General features: G+C 48.6%; 1 protein-coding gene across 1 annotated transcript in view; it reads right to left on the bottom strand.

The window, feature by feature from the left end:
- LOC147122516 (electrogenic sodium bicarbonate cotransporter 1-like) overlaps positions 1–22,394 on the bottom strand; it is a 229,974-nt gene extending 207,580 nt beyond the window's left edge. Inside the window, 1 exon segment of the mRNA XM_086006102.1 lies at positions 22,141–22,394. The gene's annotated coding sequence lies outside the window, so the exon portion shown is untranslated.
- Positions 22,395–22,622: the final 228 nt, after the last annotated feature.

Here is a 22,622-nt window from a genome sequence, read left to right as displayed (position 1 = left end):
TCAAATCTCCCCTTAACCTTCTCTGCTCTAAGGAGAATGACCCCAGCTTCTCCAGTCTCTCCACATAACTAAAGTCCCTGATCCCTGGCACTATTCTAGCAAATCTCCTCCGCACCCTCTCCAAGGCCTTGACATCCTTCCTAAAGTGTGGTGCCCAGGATTGGCCACAATACTCCAGCTGAGGCCTAATCAGTGATTAATAACGGTTTAGCATAACTTCCTGGCTTTTGTACTCTGCCTCTATTTAAAGCGCCAAGGATCCCATGTGCGTTTTTAGCAGCCTTATCAATGTGTCCTGCCACCTTCAAAGATTTGCGTATGTAAACTGACGTAAGAAAACTACTAGGCACTTGGTCTAAGCGTTAAACAAAGCTTTAATCAACTGTTTTACAACATGGAGGTCTAGTTGTGTCCTTCACTAGTTCCTGTTAAGAATGTCCTGCGCAAGCTGGGCCCGTGCCCGAGTATTTATACTCTCCCTGGACAGCGCCACCCGCAGGCCGCTCAGTATTATTTCATAAGTCTTTCTTTCATGAATGACTGATTCATGTCATGAACCTTCAGGTTTCTCTGTTCCTCCACCACCTTTACAATTGTGCCAATTGTATGTAAGGCGGCCAATGCTTGTTTCAAGCAGGCACCTAAAAGACACCTACCTCCAACCCGAAATGAATTCCCCCTATCGTTCATTTTAACCCCCACCCCAAAAGAAATGAGTGAAACAAAGTTGAATTGCTCCCCCACGATGTGCCTTATGCCATCCCCCCCACCCCACCCCCCAGGCTCTATGAGATGTGCCCATGTAACCCGGGTAAGTCAGAGAGCTTGGGCACACCAACCCTGGGCTGCCAGTGCCTCTGTAACCACACACCAGCAAGGCTCACTGCCGAGAGAGGGGAGGAGGGAAGGAAGAATAATTGTATATATAAAAAAAAGCGATCGATTAAGCAAAATCTGGACATCAAATTATTCAAGTTCTAATTATTTTAATTGTGGCGTGCAAATGTAGCTCATTTAAGAGGAACCTTCTGCAGGTAAATAAATCAAAGATACTTAATGCAATATAGATAAATACAACTGGATAAGCTTATTCCCTCTCTAATAATAATGTCACATGTACACCATCCATCCATTAATTAATATATATACACCTGCACTTGATTTCTCCCATCAATTGTTAAAATAAACCTCGACAATATATTAAAAATCATACGTCTGCACATACATCCTGTCTATAAAACCTTACTTCCTACTGTCATGTTTTGACCATAACACAAGAAAGAAATAGGAGCAGGAGAAGGTCATATGGATCCACGAGCCTGCTCCGCCAATCAATAAGATCATGGTTGTTCTTCGACCTCAACTCCACTGACCCGCCTGAGCCCCTTATCCCTTGATTCCCCTCGAGTCCAAAACTCTATCAATCTCAGCCTTGAATTTACTCAACAACTGAGCCTCCACAGCCTGGCCACACTTTTGTGTCAACTTTGTCCCCCCCCCCCCCCCATTTTAAATTCCAATGTCGACATGTACAGTGGAAACCGCCTATGTAAACTTCTCACTCTGGTGCTGTGGTGTCTCAGGTCCTCAGCCTGCACTCCAGTGGACATCTCATGATCCACCCAACTCTACTTCCCAAATTGCAGTCCGTTTTGCTATTTAACTATCAATAGTAACATAAAGGCGAAGTCTTCTAGAAGAATAAGGACAGTGTGGTGTATGTAACCGTTCCACCTTTAAGAGAACTATTTTAAGAGTTGCACTACTTTATCTTGGCTGCTGTATACTGTAATACCGGTGGTGACCACACCGGTATATAAGTGCTGTGTAATGATTTATTGGGCAGTTCAGCCTGACCTCCGACTAGTAAAGACCTGTTGAATTTACTCTTGTGGTCTGTGTGCAGTGATTCTTATTAACAATAACTAGAACACACAGACTTAACAGTGGCGACGATGACGATCTTACCCTGCGGCAGAGATATATCCAAGGCAGTTTAACGGGCGTCGAGAAGAGGCATCCGCCCTCATCATCCTGCTGAGAAAAGACTCGGGTCTGAAGAGCAAGGAAGAATCCTGACACGAAGCCTTCCATCAGCAACAGGCAGTGATCATCCCTTCTATCATGGTGGTGGGTAAGCCGATCAGCGACGAGCAGCAAGTCGGCCACGTTGGCTGTGAAGTAGGGGAGGGAAAAACGGAGGATATAAGGGCGGAGAACTCGACCACGGCCGGGGTAAAGAGCCGGACAGAAGTCGGGGCCAGAGGCGCTGAGACTGGGGCAGCGTAAGGCACGGGAGCCGCGGTGAATGCAAACACAGCCGGTGTAAAAGACCGGGCTGCAAGCGGGCTGGGAGACGCAACAGCGTCGAGAGAGAGCTCGACCGCAACCGGGGAAAAAGGCCGGGCAGCTACCGAGGCCGCGAGGCGCGGGATAAAAAAAAAAAACGCGGAGAACTCAGCCGCAGCCGGGGGGAAAGGACCGGACTGCAAGAGGGGCTGGGAGGCACGATTTGAGAACCGCTGGGGAGGGCGAACGCAGCAATATGGCAATCGCCATTACAGCCAGCAGGGGAGAAAGGCAAACGCGGGAAGCCGCCATTTTCGTAGGCGGGGGAAGAAGACAAGCGCGGGAAACCGCCATTTTGAAAAAAAAAAAAAAAATTCTTTTTGTTTCTCAAGAAGATTGCGAGGATGCCTAAGCGTGGTAACATCAACGATTTCGATCCCGATGTTGAAGATTGGGCCACGTATGTAGAACGCATAGAGATTTATTGTAAGGCAAATAAAATATCAGATGAAGATAAAGCACTAACCTTACTAAACTCAATGGGTGCGAAGACATACGGGCTATTGAAGCATCTTCTATCACCAGCTAAACCGGCGGATCAGGCTTTCGCTAATATTGTTGCTGTCCTGAGAAATCATTTGAACCCCACACCGCTGATGTTAGCGGAACGATTTAAATTTTATGCGAGAACGCAACTGAAGGAGGAAAGCAACGCGGAGTATTTAATTGAACTGCGTAAGCTAGCGAAATACTGTCAGTTTGGGGAAAGACTGACAGAGGCACTGAGAGACAAATTCGTGTGTGGATTGTCGAAAGAAGGAACACAAAAGCGGCTGCTTGAAGAGAATGATCTTACACTTGATAAGGCTGTCACTATTGCAGCATCGCACGAAGCCGCAGCGAGAGGCACTGCGGAAATGCAGCTGAAGACAGCGGTACTCAGCGTAGATCAAATGGCTTTGGGTACAGCGAAATGTTATCGTTGTGGAAAGACAACACACGATCAGAACCAATGCTGGTTTAAAAATCAGGAATGTAGAAAATGTGGCAAGCTTGGTCACATAGCTAAAGTATGCCGGTCAGGAAAGAAGACCAGCAACAAAAAGTCACCGCAGGAAAAGTGCAGAAAGGTACATAAGGTGGCTGAGAAGAGTTCGGATGAACAGAATTCGGATTCAGACTCCAACAGCAAGGAACTGGGTAGTCTGAGAATTCACAATGTGAGTAAGGAAGCTGACCTACAAACTATCTGGGTCACACTTCAGATAGCAGGAGTCCAAGTGAAGATGGAATTGGACACCGGATCGGCGTTGACGGTCATGAATAAGCAAGATTACAAAAGGTTATTCACACATATTCCCCTACGGGATACGGAGATAGTATTGCAGACATACACGGGGCAAAGAGTATACCCCATCGGAAAGATAAAAGTCAAGGTGGTACACAAGGGCAAAGAACACCAAGGAATGGACTTATATGTACTACCTGAGGGAGGTCCACCACTTCTGGGACAGGAGTGGATCAGGAAAATAAATATGGACTGGCACTCCCTAAAAGCAATAACGGTAGATTCCGGAAAAAAAGATGTCAAACCTGAACGATTGTCCAGAATATTGGATGAGGTTAAAGAGGTGTTCCAACAGGGACTGGGAACACAGAGGAATTACGGCAAAAATCAAGATTGCAGAACATACAAACCCAAAATTTTTCAAAGCCAGACCGGTACCTTATGCGATACGACCTGCTGTGGAAGCTGAGCTGGAAGGGCTAGAACGTTCAGGAGTACTGTCTAAGGTGGACTGGAGTGAGTGGGCCACGCCCATTGTTCCCGTCATGAAGCGTTCATCGAGTAACAAGCCAGGGGAACCGGGGAAGGTCCGCATCTGTGGAGACTTCAAGATCACGGTTAATCCGGTGCTTCACACAGTGCAATATCCGCTTCCGCGGATTGAGGATATCTTTGCTTCATTGTCTGGCAGGAAACACTTCACCAAGATAGACCTGGCGCAAGCGTACTTACAGATGGAAGTTGAGGAAGAGTCGCGCCAGTATCTCACAATCAACACGCACAGAGGCTTGTATCGATATAATAGACTGGTTTTTGGAGTGGCTTCGGCTCCAGCAATTTGGCAGAGGGCCATGGAGCAGGTATTACAGGGAATTCCAAGCACTCAATGTTACTTGGATGATATCCTGATTACAGGAGATGACGATGAGGAACACCTTGCAAATTTGAAACTGGTGCTCACCAGGTTGAAGGAATATGGACTTCGAGTTAATCGCCAGAAATGTGAGTTCTTTCAGAAACGGATCTCGTACTGTGGTCATGTCATTGACCAGGAGGGGCTGCACAAGTCACCTGACAAGATCGAAGCTGTTGTGAAGGCTCCCGCTCCGGAAAATGTATCCCAGTTGCGGTCGTTCCTAGGGTTGATTAACTATTACCATAAGTTTCTGCCAAATCTATCCACGGTGCTGCACCCGCTGAACGCTCTTTTGCAGAAAGAAGTACCATGGAAGTGGAGCGAGGACTGTAAGAAGGCCTTTCGCAAAAGCAAGGCATTGATCACCTCAGAGGAAGTGTTGGCTCACTTCAACCCAACGCTACCTATTCGTTTAGCTTGTGATGCTTCTCCTTATGGTATTGGAGCAGTACTCTCACACAAGTTGCCAAATGGCTTGGAAAGGCCAGTCGCATTTGCATCCAGATCATTGACCTCCGCTGAGCGCAACTATGCTCAGATAGATAGGGAGGCTCTCAGCCTTGTGTGGGGAGTAAAGAAGTTTAATCATTACCTGCAGGGCCAGAAGTTTACACTGCTGACAGACCACCAGCCGTTGGTATCCATTTTTAACCCTAAGAAGGGTGTTTCGGTGATGACAGCACAGAGGCTCCAGAGATGGTCCCTTTTTCTAGGGGCACATCAATATCAGATAGAATTCAAAGGTACAAAGCAGCATGGTAATGCTGATGGGCTGTCGCGCCTGCCACTACCTACTGAGGAGGAGGCACCGACGGTTGACCCGGTGGAGTTATTTCACTCGACCATCATCGAATGTTTACCTGTCACCAATGCAAATATTGAAAGGGAGACTAGGAATGACCCGACACTGTCCCGGGTCTACGAATTGACAGTAAAGGGATGGCCAGCCCATGGTGATCCACTGTTACCGGCATTCTCAGCAAGACGAGAACAGCTGTCCATCTGTCAGGGAACATTGATGTATGGAACAAGGGTGATTATCCCTCCTAAGTTAAGAGAGAGAGTTCTAAAAGAACTACATGAAGGTCATCTGGGGGGAGTCAAGATGAAAAGCCTTGCTAGGGCTTATGTGTGGTGGCCGGGTATCGACCAACAGATAGAGGATCTGACGAAAAGCTGCTCAGGGTGCCAAAAAGTCCAAAATGCACCTCCAATGGCACCGCTGCATCCATGGGAATGGCCTTCAACCCCATGGCAACGTGTACATATTGACTTTGCTGGTCCATTCATGGATTCCATGTTTTTAATTGCGGTGGACGCACATTCTAAATGGCCAGAAGTGATTAAAATGACTACCACTACCTCGGAGAAGACGATCGCGGTGCTAAGAACGATATTTGCAAGAAATGGATTGCCAGAGCAAATATGTTCAGACAACGGACCACAGTTTGTGTCAGAGGAATTCCAGAAATTCCTGAAGAAGAATGGGGTGAAACATTATACCTCTGCCCCATATCATCCAGCTACGAATGGGCTGGCTGAGAGGTTTGTACAGACGTTCAAAAAGGCAATAAAGGCCATGAGCGAAGATCAGATTCCACTGCAACACAAGGTGGACAATTTCCTACTGGCATATCGAAACGCCACCCATGCAACAACAAACCAAAGTCCTGCCACGATGTTCTATAACAGGAGGTTGCGGTCCAGGTTGGACTTGTTAAAACCAAATGTGCGGAGGGAAGTCGAAAACAAACAGTTCCAGCATATCAATAACAAACCCACTCGGAGTTTTGAAATAGGACAACCGGTGTTAGCCAGGGACTATAAAAACGAGAAATGGCAATCTGGAACAATTCGGGCCAGACAAGGACCCCTGATGTACACGGTAGATGTTGGTGAAAATGTAATGCGACGTCATGCTGACCAACTGGTGGGATCGAGAACAAGGGTCGAGCCCATGGTTACGACAGAGACAACCGTGGAGGAAGTTAGTGAACCTGAAGCATCTACCTCAGAAGTGAATATACCTGATGATGATGTCCTATCCATAGGGGATCAACTAGATGAGTCACCCCAGCAACGAGAACCAGAGACCCCTGAAAGGCGTTATCCGTCTCGGATCAGGAGGCCTCCTCAGAGACTGAATCTGTGAACTGTTTTTACATGAAGTTGTGTATATATGTTATTATGTTATGTTTAATGGGGAATATATACTGTTAAGCTAAAAAGGGAGGATTGTGGTGTGTGTAACCGTTCCACCTTTAAGAGAACTATTTTAAGAGATGCACTACTTTATCTTGGCTGCTGTATACTGTAATACCGGTGGTGACCACACCGGTATATAAGTGCTGTGTAATGATTTATTGGGCAGTTCAGCCTGACCTCCGACTAGTAAAGACCTGTTGAATTTACTCTTGTGGTCTGTGTGCAGTGATTCTTATTAACAATAACTAGAACACACAGACTTAACAGACAGAACGCTTGACTTCCATATAAAGAATCACATCGGCATTGCCTGGTTTAATCGCCCTCTTACATAGGAACAGGAGTAGGTCCTTCAGCCCCTCAAACTCCCACTTCACTTGAAGACTACATTTGGTCTCAACCCTCTATGTGAGATAGCATAGATGCCTTTAAGGAGAAACTAGATAAACACATGAGGGAGAAAGGAATAGAAGGATATGTTGATAGGGTGAGATGAAGTAGGGTGGGAGGAGGCTCGTGTGGAGCAGAAACACTGGCACGGACCAGATGGGTCGAACGGCCTGTTTCCGTGCTGTAAATTCTGTGATGCTGCGGGAGATTGACTGTTCAATGTAGGATACATGATCAGCATGCACCTGACACTGAGATTATAAATATATTAGCAAATATTTTTCTTTGTATAATAGATCGCTTTTATCACAGTGTGATATTAAACACGTTCTTTATCTAGTGATGGCCTATCTAAAGGAAAGTTCTATGAGTATATTAAAACTTTAAAAAAAAAATACAAGTATGAATCAGTCCCATAGTCCAATCTCAGCCTGATTCAGATGTTTAAATATAGAATAATAGATGTCTGGAAGTGCATTCAAGGGGGTAATCTAATCGAAGTGTTCAAATGATGCCATAACCCATAACAGCCAAGCTCCAGCAGTTTATAGCTGGCACCTCAAATCCAACACCCATGCCTTAAAATCCCTCCAGGCTGCCTCTTACTTTTATAACATACTCTTCATTTTGGCTGCCTATGGAGACAGCACTATTCCCAGACAGAATGGAGATGATTGGGCAATTTCCCCCATCAATCACGCCTGGTGTAAGTGACTGGGATTGATTTTACGCATATAATAGACTCTGTAGACGGTTTGCTTTTGTACATTGTAGTACATCTCATTGAAACTTATAAAATTCTGACAGGGCTGGACAGACTAGATGCAGGAAGGATGTTCCCGATGGCCGGGGAGACCAGAACCAGGGGTCACAGTCTAAGGATAAGGGGTAAGCCATTTAGGACAGAGATGAGGAGGAATTTCTTTACCCAGAGAGTGGTGAACCTGTGGAATCCTCTACCACAAAAGGCAGTTGAGGCCAATTCATTAAATATATTCAAGAAGAGGTTAGATATATTTCTTAAGGCTAAAGGGATCAAGGGATATGGGGAGAAAGCAGGGACAGGGTACTGAATTTGGATGACCAGCCATGATCTCATTAAATGGCGGAGCAGGCTCGAGGGGCTGGATGGCCTACTCCTGCTCCTATCTTCTATGTTTCTATGTTTAAATAAACTTCTGAGGGGGATTGACAGGGTAGATGCTGAGAGGTTGTTTCCCCTGGCTGGAGAGTCTAGAACCAGGGGTCACAGTCTCAGGATAAGGGGTCGGCCATTGAGGACTGAGATGAGGAGGAATTTCTTCACTCAGAGGGCGGTGAATCTTTGGAATTCTCTACCCCAGAGGGCTGTGGAGGCTCAGTCGTTGAGTATATTCAAGGCAGAGATCGATAGATTTTTGGACTCTAGGGGAATCAAGTGATATGGGGATCGGGCAGGAAAGTGGAGTTGAGGTCGAAGATCAGCCATGATCTTATTGAATGGCGGAGCAGGCTCGAGGGGCCTTATGGCCGACTCCTGCTCCTAATTCTTATGTTCTTAATTTCTGGAGGCTCCAGGCCAATTCTGGAGGGTTGGCAACCATACCCACGTCACTGATATGTGACGGTCACGCCGACAGATTAAAGATTGAATTGGTAGTACCTCACACTTACTCATTGCCGGGTAGTTCTATGGGCAGATATGGATTAATAGCAAGTGACTAAAATGCAGACTGACTGGCAACTACGCATCAATGCTATTTAGGCCAACTACAAAGCTATGAACAGCTTGTTCCATTGAGTTTAGCCGGTGTTAGAGCCTCAGAACTTGGGTGTCCCAGCTCATTGTCTTTGCAAGCTGTACAGGTGTGTACCATGGAGCCCCGGGACCACATAGAAACATGCAGCATAGGAGGAGGCCATTCGGCCCATTGTGCCACTCCCCTCCTCTTTCACCCACCCACCAGCCCTGCAAATTTCTCCTTTTCAAGTATTTATCCAATTCGCTTTTGAAAGTTACTATTGAATCTGCTTCCACCGCCCTTTCAGGCAGCGCGTTCCAGATCACAACAACTCGCTGCGTAAAAAAAATTCTCCTCCTCTCCCCCTCTGGTTCTTTTGCCAATTACCTTCAATCTGTGTCCTCTGGTTACCGACCCTCCTGCCACTGGAAACAGTTTCTCCTTTACTTACTCTTTCAAAACCCTTCAGCGTCGATACATTCTGGATGGCGACTGAGCTACACACGCGCACATTCTTTCACTGTACCTGTTGTGAAACTCATTTTATCGCTCGGTTAACATTTTGAACCCAGCTTAATACCAGATAACGAAAAGTTAATCGCGCTGGCCTTGAAGATTAGCTTAGCACATTCGTATCAAATTTCTTAAGCTCCTTCTGTAGTGAGCGACACCCAGAGCTGGTGCTGTGTCGGTTCCCGAATGTTAAACTTCCCGGGCTCGCTAACACTAGCCGCTGGTTTTAGCTGGCCCCGGCGGTTTTACCACGGCCTACAGTTGGCTTTGTAATACACGTGCTCCGGGACCCCCACACCCAGCAGCACTCGGGAGGGTCTCCCGGTGTAAAAGCAGTGAGCACCTGTCAAAATAGCAGACTAAGGAATGTATTAATATGTCAAGTGTTCCTGTTCCAATCTTTCTCCGGCAGAGCAAATCCAAGGCCAGCGCATCCTCGCTTCCAGCAACAGCTGTATTTTCACATTAATGTATTTACTGTACCTTTCTTTGTTCTGCTGGAACTCATCCCACCGCTCTCTATCTCTCTCAGACTCGCTCACTCTCATTTTAGATACAATGACATAATGTTTTACAGCACAGAAACAGGCCATTCGGCCCAACTGGTCCATGTCGGTGTTTATGCTCCACACCAGCCTCCTCCCACCCCTCCTCATCTCACCCCATCAGCAGATCATTGTCTCTGTTTCTCTCACTCTCCCTCTATTTCTGTTGCTCTCTCCATTACGCTCATTCTATCTGTTTCTCTATTTCTATCTGTCTCTCTCACTTTCTCTTTCTGTTTCTCTCCTTCTGTCTGTCTCACTCTCTCTCTCCTGTCTCCAGCCCGCCCTCTCCTCCCCGATTCCACTGCTGTCGGGTGGAATGGTGACCCTCTCCATGCACAGGCCACTTTTACTTTAAAACGTATTTGGCCACTGTGGTAAACCACTGTTTGTATTCCACTGTGTACATGCCTGGACATGCCTCGGCTGACTCCTCCCACAAGTCCTAGTATAAAGGTGACTGCTCCCCATTCTGGACCGGTCGACCACTCGAGGCAGACCTTCATTCTTTTGTTAATAAAAGCCTTTAGTTACTCTCTTAACTCTCAGTCTTTTATGAGTAATTGATAGCGCATCAATTTTATGAACAAAATTTTTATAATGGAGAAGATCCTCACACCAGCATGCCTGGACTTAGATCATCGGGAGGCGGACTCATCCACCAAGTTTACTCACTGGCTTAAGTGTTTCGAAAAATTCCTGACCGCCTCCGCAGCAATCAAATCGGACGAGGACAAACTGGATGTCCTGACCTCCAAAGTGAACCACCGAGTGTACTCGGTCATCCAAGACGCGACCTCGTACGCGGACGCTATCAAGCTCCTCAAGGACCAGTACACGCGCCCAGTGAACGAAGTGTACGCCAGGCACCTTCTGGGGAGTCGTAAACAACAACCTGGGGAATCGACCGTGGAATACCTTCAGGCACTGTCTGTGCTTGGCCGGGCCTGTGGTTGTAAGGATGTAAAGGCCGCCGTGTACACAGAGGAACTTATCCGGGACGCTTTTGTAGCGGGCCACAGATCCAATTACACCCGACAGCGACTGTTGGAGCAGAGTGACCTCGACCTCAACAAGGCCTCTGAACTCGCACTATCATTGGATGCAGCCTACCGGGGCATGGATGCCTACTCCTCTGCACCGTGGACGCCGCGGGGAATGACAGCCTGGGACACGGTAGGACCGCCTCATAGCGCCGTGCCATCCCAGCCACACCCCAGCAACGGCCCAACTACCGCAGCAGTGTCCCAAGGCCAGACAGCAGTGCCCCAAGGCCAGAAATGCTACTTCTGTGGCCAGGCAAAACACCCCAGAGCGCGCTGCCCGGCGAAAAACGCGATCTGCTTGGGCTGCGGGAAGAAGGGACACTACGCTAACGTCTGCAGTGCCAAAGCCACCCCGAACCCCAGCAGCGCCGCGTGTGGGCCATGCGGGCCGCCATCTTGGGCCTCCCCGGCCACGTGCGAACCACCGGTACAGCAGCCATTTTGGACGCCTCCAGCCACATGGGGATCAGGGACGCCGCCATCTTGGACGACAGCCGGAACGCAGCAGGCCCCCAACACCGCCTCATCTGATACCCGCAGCGACACACCGACCCCTACGCTGGCATCTGTTACACTGGACCAAGCGAGACCGCACCAGCTGGCCAGTTCCACAATGGACATTAAGGTAAATGGCCACGATACAATCTGCCTTTTTGACTCTGGGAGCACGGAGAGCTTCATCCACCCCGACACGGTGCGGCGTTGCTCTCTCCCAGTCCTGCCTGCGCACCAGCGGATTTCTATGGCCTCCGAGTCCCAGTCGGCGGACATCGGCGGCTACTGCGTAGTGACACTCGTAGTAGACGGGACCGTGTACGATCATTTTAAACTTCTGGTCCTGCCCGACCTCTGCACTGCCGTCCTGCTGGGGTTAGATTTTCAGTGCCACCTTAAAAGTGTTACGATGGCGTACGGTGGACCCCTACCCCCACTCACAGTCCGCAGCCAGCAGCTCCCAAATTGCCCGCCGCGCACCAGGTGCAACCTCTCCACACTCAGAGTCACCCCCCCCCCCCACTGTTTGCTAACCTCACCCCCGACTGTAAGCCCATCGCCACAAAGAGCAGGCGATACAGTGCCGGGGACAGGGTTTTCATTAAAACCGAAGTGGAGCGGCTCCTGAAGGAAGGGATTATTGAGGGCAGCACCAGCCCCTGGCGAGCCCAGGTTGTGGTCGTTAAGACCGGCGAGAAGCAGCGCCTGGTCATCGACTACAGCCAGACAATAAATCGCTACACCCTGCTGGACGCCTACCCACTCCCCCGCATAGCTGATATGGTCAACCAGATCGCGCAGTACCGCGTCTTCTCGACCATTGACCTGAAATCAGCGTACCACCAGCTCCCTATCCGCCCTGAGGACCGCCAGTATACTGCCTTTGAGGCAAACGGCCGCCTCTATCACTTCCTTAGGGTTCCCTTTGGCGTCACCAACGGGGTCTCCGTCTTCCAAAGGGAGATGGACCGGATGGTAGATCAAAATGCGTTGCAGGCCACTTTCCCATATCTGGACAATGTGACCATCTGCGGCCGTGACTTGCAGGACCATGACGCAAACCTCGAAAAATTCCTCCGCACTGCCCAACTCCTGAACCTGACATATAACAAGGAGAAGTGCATATTCCGCACAAACTGCCTCGCCATCCTTGGCTGTGTTGTGGAACACGGAGTCATCGGCCCCGACCCCGACCGGATGCGTCCCCTTATGGAACTCCCACTGCCCCACTGCCTCAAGGCCCTGAAGAGGTGCCTAGGGTTTTTCTCCTATTATGCCCAGTGGGTCCCCTACTATGCGGACAAGGCCCATCCGCTGATCAAGTCCACCTCTTTTCCCTTGACGGCAGAGGCCCGCTTAGCCTTCCACCGTATCAAGGAAGACATTGCCAAAGCCACCATGCACGCAGTGGACGAATCCATCCCCTTCCAGGTGGAAAGCGACGCGTCCGACTTTGCCCTGGCCGCTACCCTCAATCAGGCGGGGAGACCCGTGGCCTTCTTTTCACGAACCCTCCAAGGCCCGGAGACCAGACACTCCGCTGTTGAGAAGGAGGCCCAGGCGATTGTGGAGGCTGTGCGTCATTGGAGGCACTACCTGGCCGGAAAACGATTTACCCTGCTCACTGACCAACGTTCAGTTGCTTTCATGTTTAACAACAAGCAGAGGGGCAAAATCAAAAATGACAAGATCTTGAGGTGGAGAATCGAACTTTCCACCTACAATTACGAGATCTTGTACCGGCCCGGGAAGCTCAATGAACCCCCGGATGCGCTATCGCGTGGCACCTGCGCCAGCGCACAGATCGATAGACTGCGGGCCCTCCACAATGACCTCTGCCACCCGGGGGTCACCAGGTTCTTCCACTTCATCAAGGCCCGCAACCTGCCTTACTCTATTGAGGAGGTCAGGACCATGACCAGGAACTGCCAAGTCTGCGCTGAGTGCAAACCGCACTTTTATAGACCAGACAGGGCCCACCTGATAAAAGCCACTCGCCTGAGCGTTGATTTTAAAGGGCCTCTCCCCTCCTCCGACCGCAATGTGTACTTCCTCAATATTATTGATGAGTACTCCCGGTTCCCGTTCGCCATCCCCTGCCCGGACATGACCAGTGCCACGGTCATTAAATGTCTGAACGACCTCTTCACCCTGTTCGGTTTCCCCAGCTATATCCATAGCGACCGGGGCTCATCGTTTATGAGCGACGAACTCCGTCAGTACCTGCTAACTAGGGGTATTGCCACAAGCAGGACCACCAGTTACAACCCCCGGGGGAACGGACAGGTGGAAAGAGAAAATGCGACAGTTTGGAAGGCCGCCCTGCTAGCCTTAAAGTCTAGGGGCCTTCCAACCTCCCGCTGGCAGGATGTGCTCCCCGATGCGCTCCACTCTATTCGGTCACTGCTCTGCACTGCCACTAACGCCACCCCTCATGAGAAAATGTTTGTCTTCTCAAGGAAGTCCACATCGGGGACATCGCTACCGCCATGGCTGACGTCCCCAGGGCCGGTCCTACTGAGAAGGCACGTGAGGACCCATAAAACGGACCCCCTGGTCGAGAGGGTCGACCTCCTCCACGCCAACCCCCAGTATGCTTATATTGCATACCCGGACGGGCGGGAGGACACAGTCTCCATAAGAGACCTTGCACCCTCGGGGGCCGCAGTAACCCACTACTCACTACCACCCCCCCCCACGATCCGATATCCAGCCCCAGCAGACGGCAGGCCTGGGCCCCGCGACCCGCTCGACATCTACGAGGACGACTGTGCCACAGCCCACGCAGGACTCGACGCCAGAAGCTCCACTACCCCTGCCGTCGCCACGCCGATCACAGCGGCAGACAAGACCTCCGGAGAGACTCCAATACACTAACTTTTAATACACTTCACCCCGCCGGACTCAATTTTAAACAAGGGGTGAATGTGGTAAACCACTGTTTGTATTCCACTGTGTACATGCCTGGACATGCCTCGGCTGACTCCTCCCACAAGTCCTAGTATAAAGGTGACTGCTCCCCAGCCCTTTGTATTTCTGGACCGGTCGACCACTCGAGGCAGACCTTCATTCTTTTGTTAATAAAAGCCTTTAGTTACTCTCTTAACTCTCAGTCTTTTATGAGTAATTGATAGCGCATCAATCACGTCCTATTTTGTTCATATAAAACTCCCTCTTGGGTCCCCAGGGGATCTAACCCCAGGTCTCAGTAGCTGTATCTCCATACACAAACCTAAAGCGACCTGAATGCAAAGTCCGAATGTGAAGCAGCCGATCGGTGCAGAGAGAACTCCAGGTGCCCCCCGATCCACAGTGCAGTAAAGCAACATTTCTACACCGACACTGGCTCGCTATACATCAGCTCAAAGTCAATATTAGTATTAATAATATTGAACAAATTATATGAAATAAATCATAAATGACATTATGCTGAACCAACGCATAATTAAAATTAACTACAAATTAATATAATGAATTATTGCAAGAAATGATTCTTTAAATACAAGGTAAGCCCCCCTGACTCCCTTCCCGGGGGGAACCGATTCCCAGACGACAGACAAACACCTGCAAAACCAAACCAAACCCTAACTCACCTCACACAATCTACAAACTCCTTCTAAAGTCTCAAGAAACATCTACAAGAGAGAGAGAGGGTGAGGAGGAGGGAGCCAGGGAGAGGAGGAGGGAGAGAGAGGGAGAGAGGAGGAGGAAGAGGAGTGAATGAGGGAGAGGAGGAGGGAGAGAGAGGGAGAGAGGAGGAGGAAGAGGAGTGAACGAGGGAGAGGAGGAGGAGGCTTGACAGAGCTGCTGACATTTCCTCTCAGGTCTAATCCATATTTCTATCTGATCTATCTACAGAGCTGGATTAAAGAAAGAAACACTTGCATTTATGTGGCGCATTTCATGGCCTCAGGACGTCCCAAAGCACTTTACAGTCAATGAAGTACATTTTCTTTGAAGTGTAGTCACTGTTGTGATGTAAGAAACGCGGCAGCCAATTTCCGCACAGCAAGATCCCACAAACAGCAATGTGATAATGACCAGATCATCTGTTTTTAGTGATGTTGGTTGAGGGATAAATATTGATCCCAGGACACCGGGGAGAATTATTTTGAAGATGAGCAGGGGAGTTATCCCGGGTGCCATAGAAACATAGAAAACATAGAAAAATAGGAGCAGGAGTAGGCCATTCGGCCCTTCGAGCCTGCTCCGCCATTCAATATGATCATGGCTGATCCTCCATCCCAATACCATATTCTCGCTCTCCCCCCATACCCCTTGATGCCTTTTGTGTCTAGAAATCTATCTATCTCCTTCTTAAATATATTCAGTGACTTGGCCTCCACAGCCTTCTGTGGTAAAGAATTCCACAGGTTCAACACCCTCTGGAGTGAAGAAATTTTTCCTCATCTCAGGCCTAAATGTCCTACCCCGTATCCTGAGACTGTGACCCCTCGCTCTAGACCCCCCAGCCAGAGGAAACATCCTCCCTGCATCCAGTCTGTCTAGTCAGGTCAGAATTTTATACGTTTCAATGAGATCCCCTCTCATTCTTCTAAACTCTAGTGAATACAGGCCTAGTCGACCCAATCTCTCCTCATACGACAGTCCTGCCATCCCAGGAATCAGTCTGGTGAACCTTCGCTGCACTCCCTCTATGGCAAGTATATCCTTTCTAAAGGAGACCAAAACTGCACATAGTACTCCAGGTGTGGTTTCACCAAGACCCTGTACAACTGTAGTAAGACATCCTTGCTCCTGTACTTAAATCCTCTTGCAATGAAGGCCAACATACCATTTGCCTTCCTAACTGCTTGCTGCACCTGCATGTTTGCTTTCAGTGACTGGTGTACAAGGACACCCAGGTCCCTTTGTACATCAACATTTCCCAATCTATCACCATTTAAATAATACTCTGCCTTTCCGTTTTTTCTACCGAAGTGGATAACTTCACATTTATCCACGTTATACTGCATCTGCCATGTATTTGCCCACTCACTCAACTTGTCTAAATCGCCTTGAAGCCTCTTTGCATCCTCCTCACAACTCACAATCCCACCTAGTTTCATGTCATCAGCAAACTTGGAAATATTACATTTGGTTCCCTCATCCAAATTATTGATATATATTGTGACTAGCTGGGGCCCAAGCACGGATCCCTGCAGTACCCCACTAGTCACCGCCTGCCACCCCGAAAAAGACCCATTTATTCCTACTCTCTGTTTCCTGTCTGTTAACCAATTTTCAATCCATCCCAGTATATTACCCCCAATCCCATGTGCTTTAATTTTGCACACTAACCTCTCACGTGGGACTTTATCAAAGGCCTTCTGAAAATCTAAATACACCACATCCACTGGTTCTCCCTTATCTATTCTACCAGTTACATCCTCAAAAAACTCCAGTAGGTTTGTCAAACACAATTTCCCCTTCATAAATCCATGCTGACTTTGTCTAATCCCGTTGATATTTCCTAAGTGTCCTGTTATCACATCCTTTATAATAGACTCTAGCATTTTCCCTACTACTGATGTTAGGCTAACATTGTCTGTCGTTCCCGGTTTTCTCTCTCCCTCCTTTTTTAAATAGTGGGGGTACATTTGCCACCCTCCAATCTGCAGGAACTGTTCCATAATCTATAGCATTTTGGAAGATGACAATCAATGCATCCACTATTTCCATGGCTACCTCTTTTAGTACTCTGGGATGCAGATTATCGGGCCCTGGGGATTTATCAGCTTTCAGTCCCATTAATTTCTCCAGCACTATATTTTTTACTAATACTAATTTCCTTTAATTCCTCCTTCTCACTAGACCCTTGGTTCCTTAGCATTTCTGGGGAGTTATTTGTGTCCTCTTCCGTGAAGACAGACCAAAGTATTTGTTTAATTGCTCAGCCATTTCCTTGTTCCTCATTATAAATTCTCCCATTTCTGACTGTAAGGGACCTACATTTGTCTTCACTAATCTTTTTCTTTTTACATACTTGTAGAAGCTTTTACAATCCGCTTTTATGTTCCTAGCATGTTTACTCTCATACTCTATTTTTCCCCTCTTAATCAATCTCTTGGTCCTTTTTTGCTGAATTCTAAACTGCTCCCAATCCTCAGGCTTGCTACTTTTTCCGGCAACTTTATATGACTCCTCTTTGGATCTAATACTGTCCTTAACTTCTTTTGTTAGCCATGGTTGGGCCGCTTTTCCTTTTGTGTTTTTGCGCCAGAAAGGAATGTATAACTGTTGCAATTCATGCATTCGTTCCTTAAATGTTAACCATTGCCTATCCACCGTCATGCCTTTTAATGAAGCTCCCCAATCTATCATAGCCAACTCCCTCCTCATACCTTTGTAGTTTCCTTTGTTTAGATTTAGGACCCTAGTTTCGGTTTGGACTACTTCACTTTCCATCTTAATGAAGAATTCTATCATGTTATGGTCAATCATCCCTAAAGGACCCCGCACAACAAGATTATTAATTAACCCCTTCTCATTGCACAATACCCAATCTAGGATAGCCTGTTCCCTAGTTGGCTCCTCAACGTACTGGTCTAAAAATCCATCTCGTACACACTCCAGGAATTCATCCTCCACAGTATTATTGCTAATTTGGTTTGGCCAGTCTTTATGTAGATTAAAATCTCCCATGATTACTGTAGTACCCTTGTTACATGCATTGCTAATTTCCAATTTGCGCATAGCAAGATCCCACAAACAGCAATGTGATAATGAGCAGATAATCTGTTTTATGTGTTGGTTGAGGAATAAGTATTGACCAGGACACTGGGTAGAACTCCTTTGCTCTTCTTCAAAATAGTGGTCATGGGATCTTTTGCGTCCACCTGAGAGAGCAGACCAGTTTAACATCTCATCCGAATGATATAGTAAAGAAGTTTCCATGCTTTCATCTTCGTGGGCCCCTTCTAAAGTGTAAATCCACAATCCCCATTAGTTTCAATATATTTCAAGTTGCTGCTACTAACAGGCTTTGGTGTTCTGGTTTAGGATTGATCCACCAATGAGGTAACAGCACCAAGAACAGCCCTTTCCCAACCTCCAAGCCCACACAATTCAAACAGGACAAACCAGCGAGAGGCATAAGCACAAACAGCACTAGGTTACCGGGGCTCCCTCACGGGCTGGTGTCAGAGCCACCTGGGAGTAGCAGGTCTGACCCTCCTTTCACTATCCAGCCCAAAATCTAGGCTGACACTCCAGCACAGTACTGAGGGAGCGCTGTACTGTCGGAGGGGCAGTACTGAGGGAGCACTGTACTGTCGGAGGGGCAGTACTGAGGGAGCACTGTACTGTCGGAGGGGCAGTACTGAGGGAGCACTGTACTGTCGGAGAGGCAGCACTGAGGGAACACTGTACTGTCGGAGAGGCAGTACTGAGGGAGCGCTGTACTGTCGGAGGGGCAGTACTGAGGGAGCACTGTACTGTCGGAGGGGCAGTACTGAGGGAGCACTGTACTGTCGGAGGGGCAGTACTGAGGGAGCGCTGCACTGTCGGAGAGGCAGTACTGAGGGAGCGCTGCACTGTCGGAGGGGCAGTACTGAGGGAGCGCTGCACTGTCGGAGGGGCAGTCCTGAGGGAGCGCTGCACTGTCGGAGAGGCAGTACTGAGGGAGCGCTGCACTGTCGGAGGGGCAGTACTGAGGGAGCGCTGCACTGTCGGAGAGGCAGTACTGAGGGAGCACTGTACTGTCGGAGGGGCAGTACTGAGGGAGCGCTGCACTGTCGGAGGGGCAGCACAGAGGGAGCACCACACTGTCGGAGGGGCAGTACTGAGGGAGTGCTACACTGTCGGAGATGCTGTCTTTCAGATGAGACGTTAAACCGAGGCCCCATCTGCCCTCTCAGATGGACGTAAAAGATCCCACAGCCACTATTATGAAGAAGAAATGGGGTGTTCTCCCTGGTGTCCTGGCCAATATTTATCTGTCAACCTCAATCACTAATAAACAGATGATCTGGTGTTTGCTGGTTGTGGGAGCTTGCTGTGCGCAAATTGGCTGCAATGTTTCCTACATTATAACAGTGACTACACTTCAAAAGTACTTAATTAGCTGTAAAGCACTTTGGGACGTCCTGAGGCTGTGAAAGGCGCTATAGAAATGCATATCCTGCAGAGTCAGTAGCTGGTGCTGGTGAATCTCTGACAGCTAGCTACTTTAAATGTGTAGAGGTAAGGTGGGGGTGCGGAAAGGAGCACTGGGGCAGGGTCTTCTTGTGGGGAATGAAAATTTAAGCTGTTCTACTTTTAGACGGGGTCTGGCTGATTTACACTTCCCCCCCCCCCCACCACCCCCCACACTCCTCAAGTCACATCCCTGCGAAGACTGAAACACTGAAGGGATGAAAGAGCCAGGCATGTCGCTCTCCACATTCCACCTTCAGTAAGGCTTTTGACAAAGTCCCACATGGGAGACCGGTCAAGAAGGTAAGAGCCCATGGGATCCAGGGCAGTTTGGCACATTGGATCCAAAATTGGCTTAGTGGCAGGAGGCAGAGGGTGATGGTCGAAGGTTGTTTTTGTGACTGGAAGCCTGTGTCCAGTGGTGTACCGCAGGGATCGGTGCTGGGTCCTTTGCTGTTTGCAGTGTACATTAATGATTTAGATATGAATGTAGGAGGTATGACCAGTAAGTTCGCAGATGACACAAAAATTGGTGGAGTGGTAAATAGCAAGGAGGGAAGCCTCAGGCTACAGGACGATATAGACGGGTTGGTCAGATGGGCAGAACAGTGGCAAATGGAATTTAACCCTGAAAAGTGTGAGGTGATGAATTTTGGGAGGACTAACAAGGCAAGGGAATACACAATGAATGGTAGGACCCTAGGAAGGACAGAGGATCAGAGGGACCTCGGTGTGCATGTACATAGATCTCTGAAGGCAGCAGGACAGATAGATAAGGTGGTTAAAAAGGCATACGGGATACTTGCCTTCATTAGCCGAGGCATAGAATATAAGAGCAGGGAGGGTATGATAGAGCTGTACAAAACGCTAGTTAGGCCACAGCTGGAATACTGTATGCAGTTCTAGTCGCCACACTATAGGAAGGATGTGATTGCATTAGAGAGGGTGCAGAGGAGATTCACCAGGATGTTACCTGGGCTGGAGCGTTTCAGCTATGAAGAGAGACTGGACAGGCTGGGGTTGTTTTCCTTAGAGCAGAGAAGGCCGAGGGGGGCCCCTGATTGAGGTGTACAAAATTATGAGGTGCATAGATAGGGTAGATAGAAAGGAACTTTTCCCCTTAGTAGATGGGTCAATAACCAGGGGGCATAGTTTCAAGGTAAGGGGCAGGAGGTTTAGAGGGGATTTGAGGAAAAACATTTTCACCCAGAGGGTGGTTGGAATCTGGAACTCACTGCCTGAAAGGGTGGTGGAGGCAGGAACCCTCATAACATTCAAGAAGCATTTAGATGAGCACTTGAAACGCCATAGCATACAAGGCTACGGACCAAGTGCTGGAAAATGGGATTAGAATAGACAGGGTTTGATGGCCGGCGCGGACACGATGGGCCGAAGGGCCTCTTTCTGTGCTGTGTAACTCTATGACTCTATGACACCTGTGGCACAGATTCAGCAAAATGAAAGAACCTGCATTCCTACAGCACTGTTCACAACCTCAGGACGTCCCAACACGCTTTGCAGCCAATGAAGTACTTTCTGAAGTGTAATAATGTTGGCAACGCGGCAGCTAAGTTGCGCACAGCAAGATCCCGCAAACAGCGATGTGACAATGACCAGATAATTCTGGTTCCAAAGACGTCAGTTGAGGGAATAATATTGCCCAGAGCACCGGGGAGAACTCCCCTGCTCGTCTTCTTAAGAGTGGCCGCCGGGATCTTTGACATACACCTGAGAGGTTTAACGTCTCATCCAAAAGACGGCATCTCCGACACTGCCGCACTCCCTCAGCACTGCGCTGGAGTGTCAGCCTCAAGTCTCTGGAGTGGGACTGTGAACCCACAGCCTTCTGACTCAGAGGCCAGGCTGCTCCCCACCCAGCCACTGTCACCTGAACAGCAAACAGCAGCAACTGCAATCCCCCTCACCCTACACCCGCTCTACCCCAGCCATTGCTTTTTGTCTTTAATTGTTTTAAAAAATTTCAGCAGCAACCGATGGGAAGAGGCAGGCCGCCGCTTTCCAGCCCGTGTCTAATCTCAATTTGATCATTTTAAAAAATATATCGTGGACAAGCTGTAAAAACACGTGGCGCTTCACCAAAACACAACATAACACAACACAACACAGCCCCTCTGGGACCGGGCAAACTGGGTCTGATTCTAAACTAAACAGGGGAAACCAAAAAAAAAAAACCCCACACACACACGGGGTGCGAAACTCTAACTTCATTTAAATTGATTTCCAAATTCCGTTCGCTTCTCTCCCCCTTCCCCACAATCTCGGGTAACCAGACACTCTGGGATTAGACACAAAAGACAGCGTGTTCCGACAATCCTCTTTGTCCGCAAGTGCTGTGGCACTTTCTGGGTGATTTTTCCACCCTTTCCCCGAACACACACTCACACTACACACACTCACACTACACACTCACTAAACACACACACTTACACAAAAGAACACACACTGACAACAAATACACACACATTTAATTTACACCACACATTCACAACACACACTCACAAATACACACACTCCCATACTTACACTACATTTATTTACACCCAATCCAACAGCCCACACTCTACCCCCTCCTTACCTCCGAGCTGTGTCTGAGGGCTCCAGTTTCCAGCAGTTCCCGGTGCTGGTGCAGAGAGAAGGGTGTCAGTGTCCAGCCCTTGTCTCTGTGTCTCTCCCCCGGACTCTCTCTCCCTCTCCCTCTCTCTCTCACAACATGCGGCCAGAGCTGTAATATACAAGAGCGGGGGGATTTCTCTTTCAGCTGCCTTGTAGGGTTCCTGATTCAGACTGAAATCAGCTCTCCCCCTGACTCTGTGTCTCTCTCTCTCTGTATCCGAGTCACTCACAAACCAGTCTTACTTTCCATATTTAAAGTGCCAATGCTCGTATACGTCACTGACCGAAGTGGGAGGCAAGATCGTAAAGAGGTCAAAGTATCCCTTTAAAGGAACTTCAGTCCTTCTCGACCGTGTTCTACTTTCTTTTCCAAACTGGGTCCAAACTGACTTCCGATCACCAACACTTGGTCTAAAGTAACTGTGTTGCTGCAAAGGGCACAGA

Source organism: Somniosus microcephalus, chromosome 2 (genome assembly GCF_052327205.1).
Source record: "Somniosus microcephalus isolate GS21.2 chromosome 2, FLI_Smic_1.0, whole genome shotgun sequence".
In the NCBI taxonomy this organism is placed as follows: domain Eukaryota; kingdom Metazoa; phylum Chordata; class Chondrichthyes; order Squaliformes; family Somniosidae; genus Somniosus; species Somniosus microcephalus.
The sequence above is the reverse complement of the archived record's forward strand: the minus strand, read 5'-3'. Positions and strand labels throughout refer to the sequence as shown.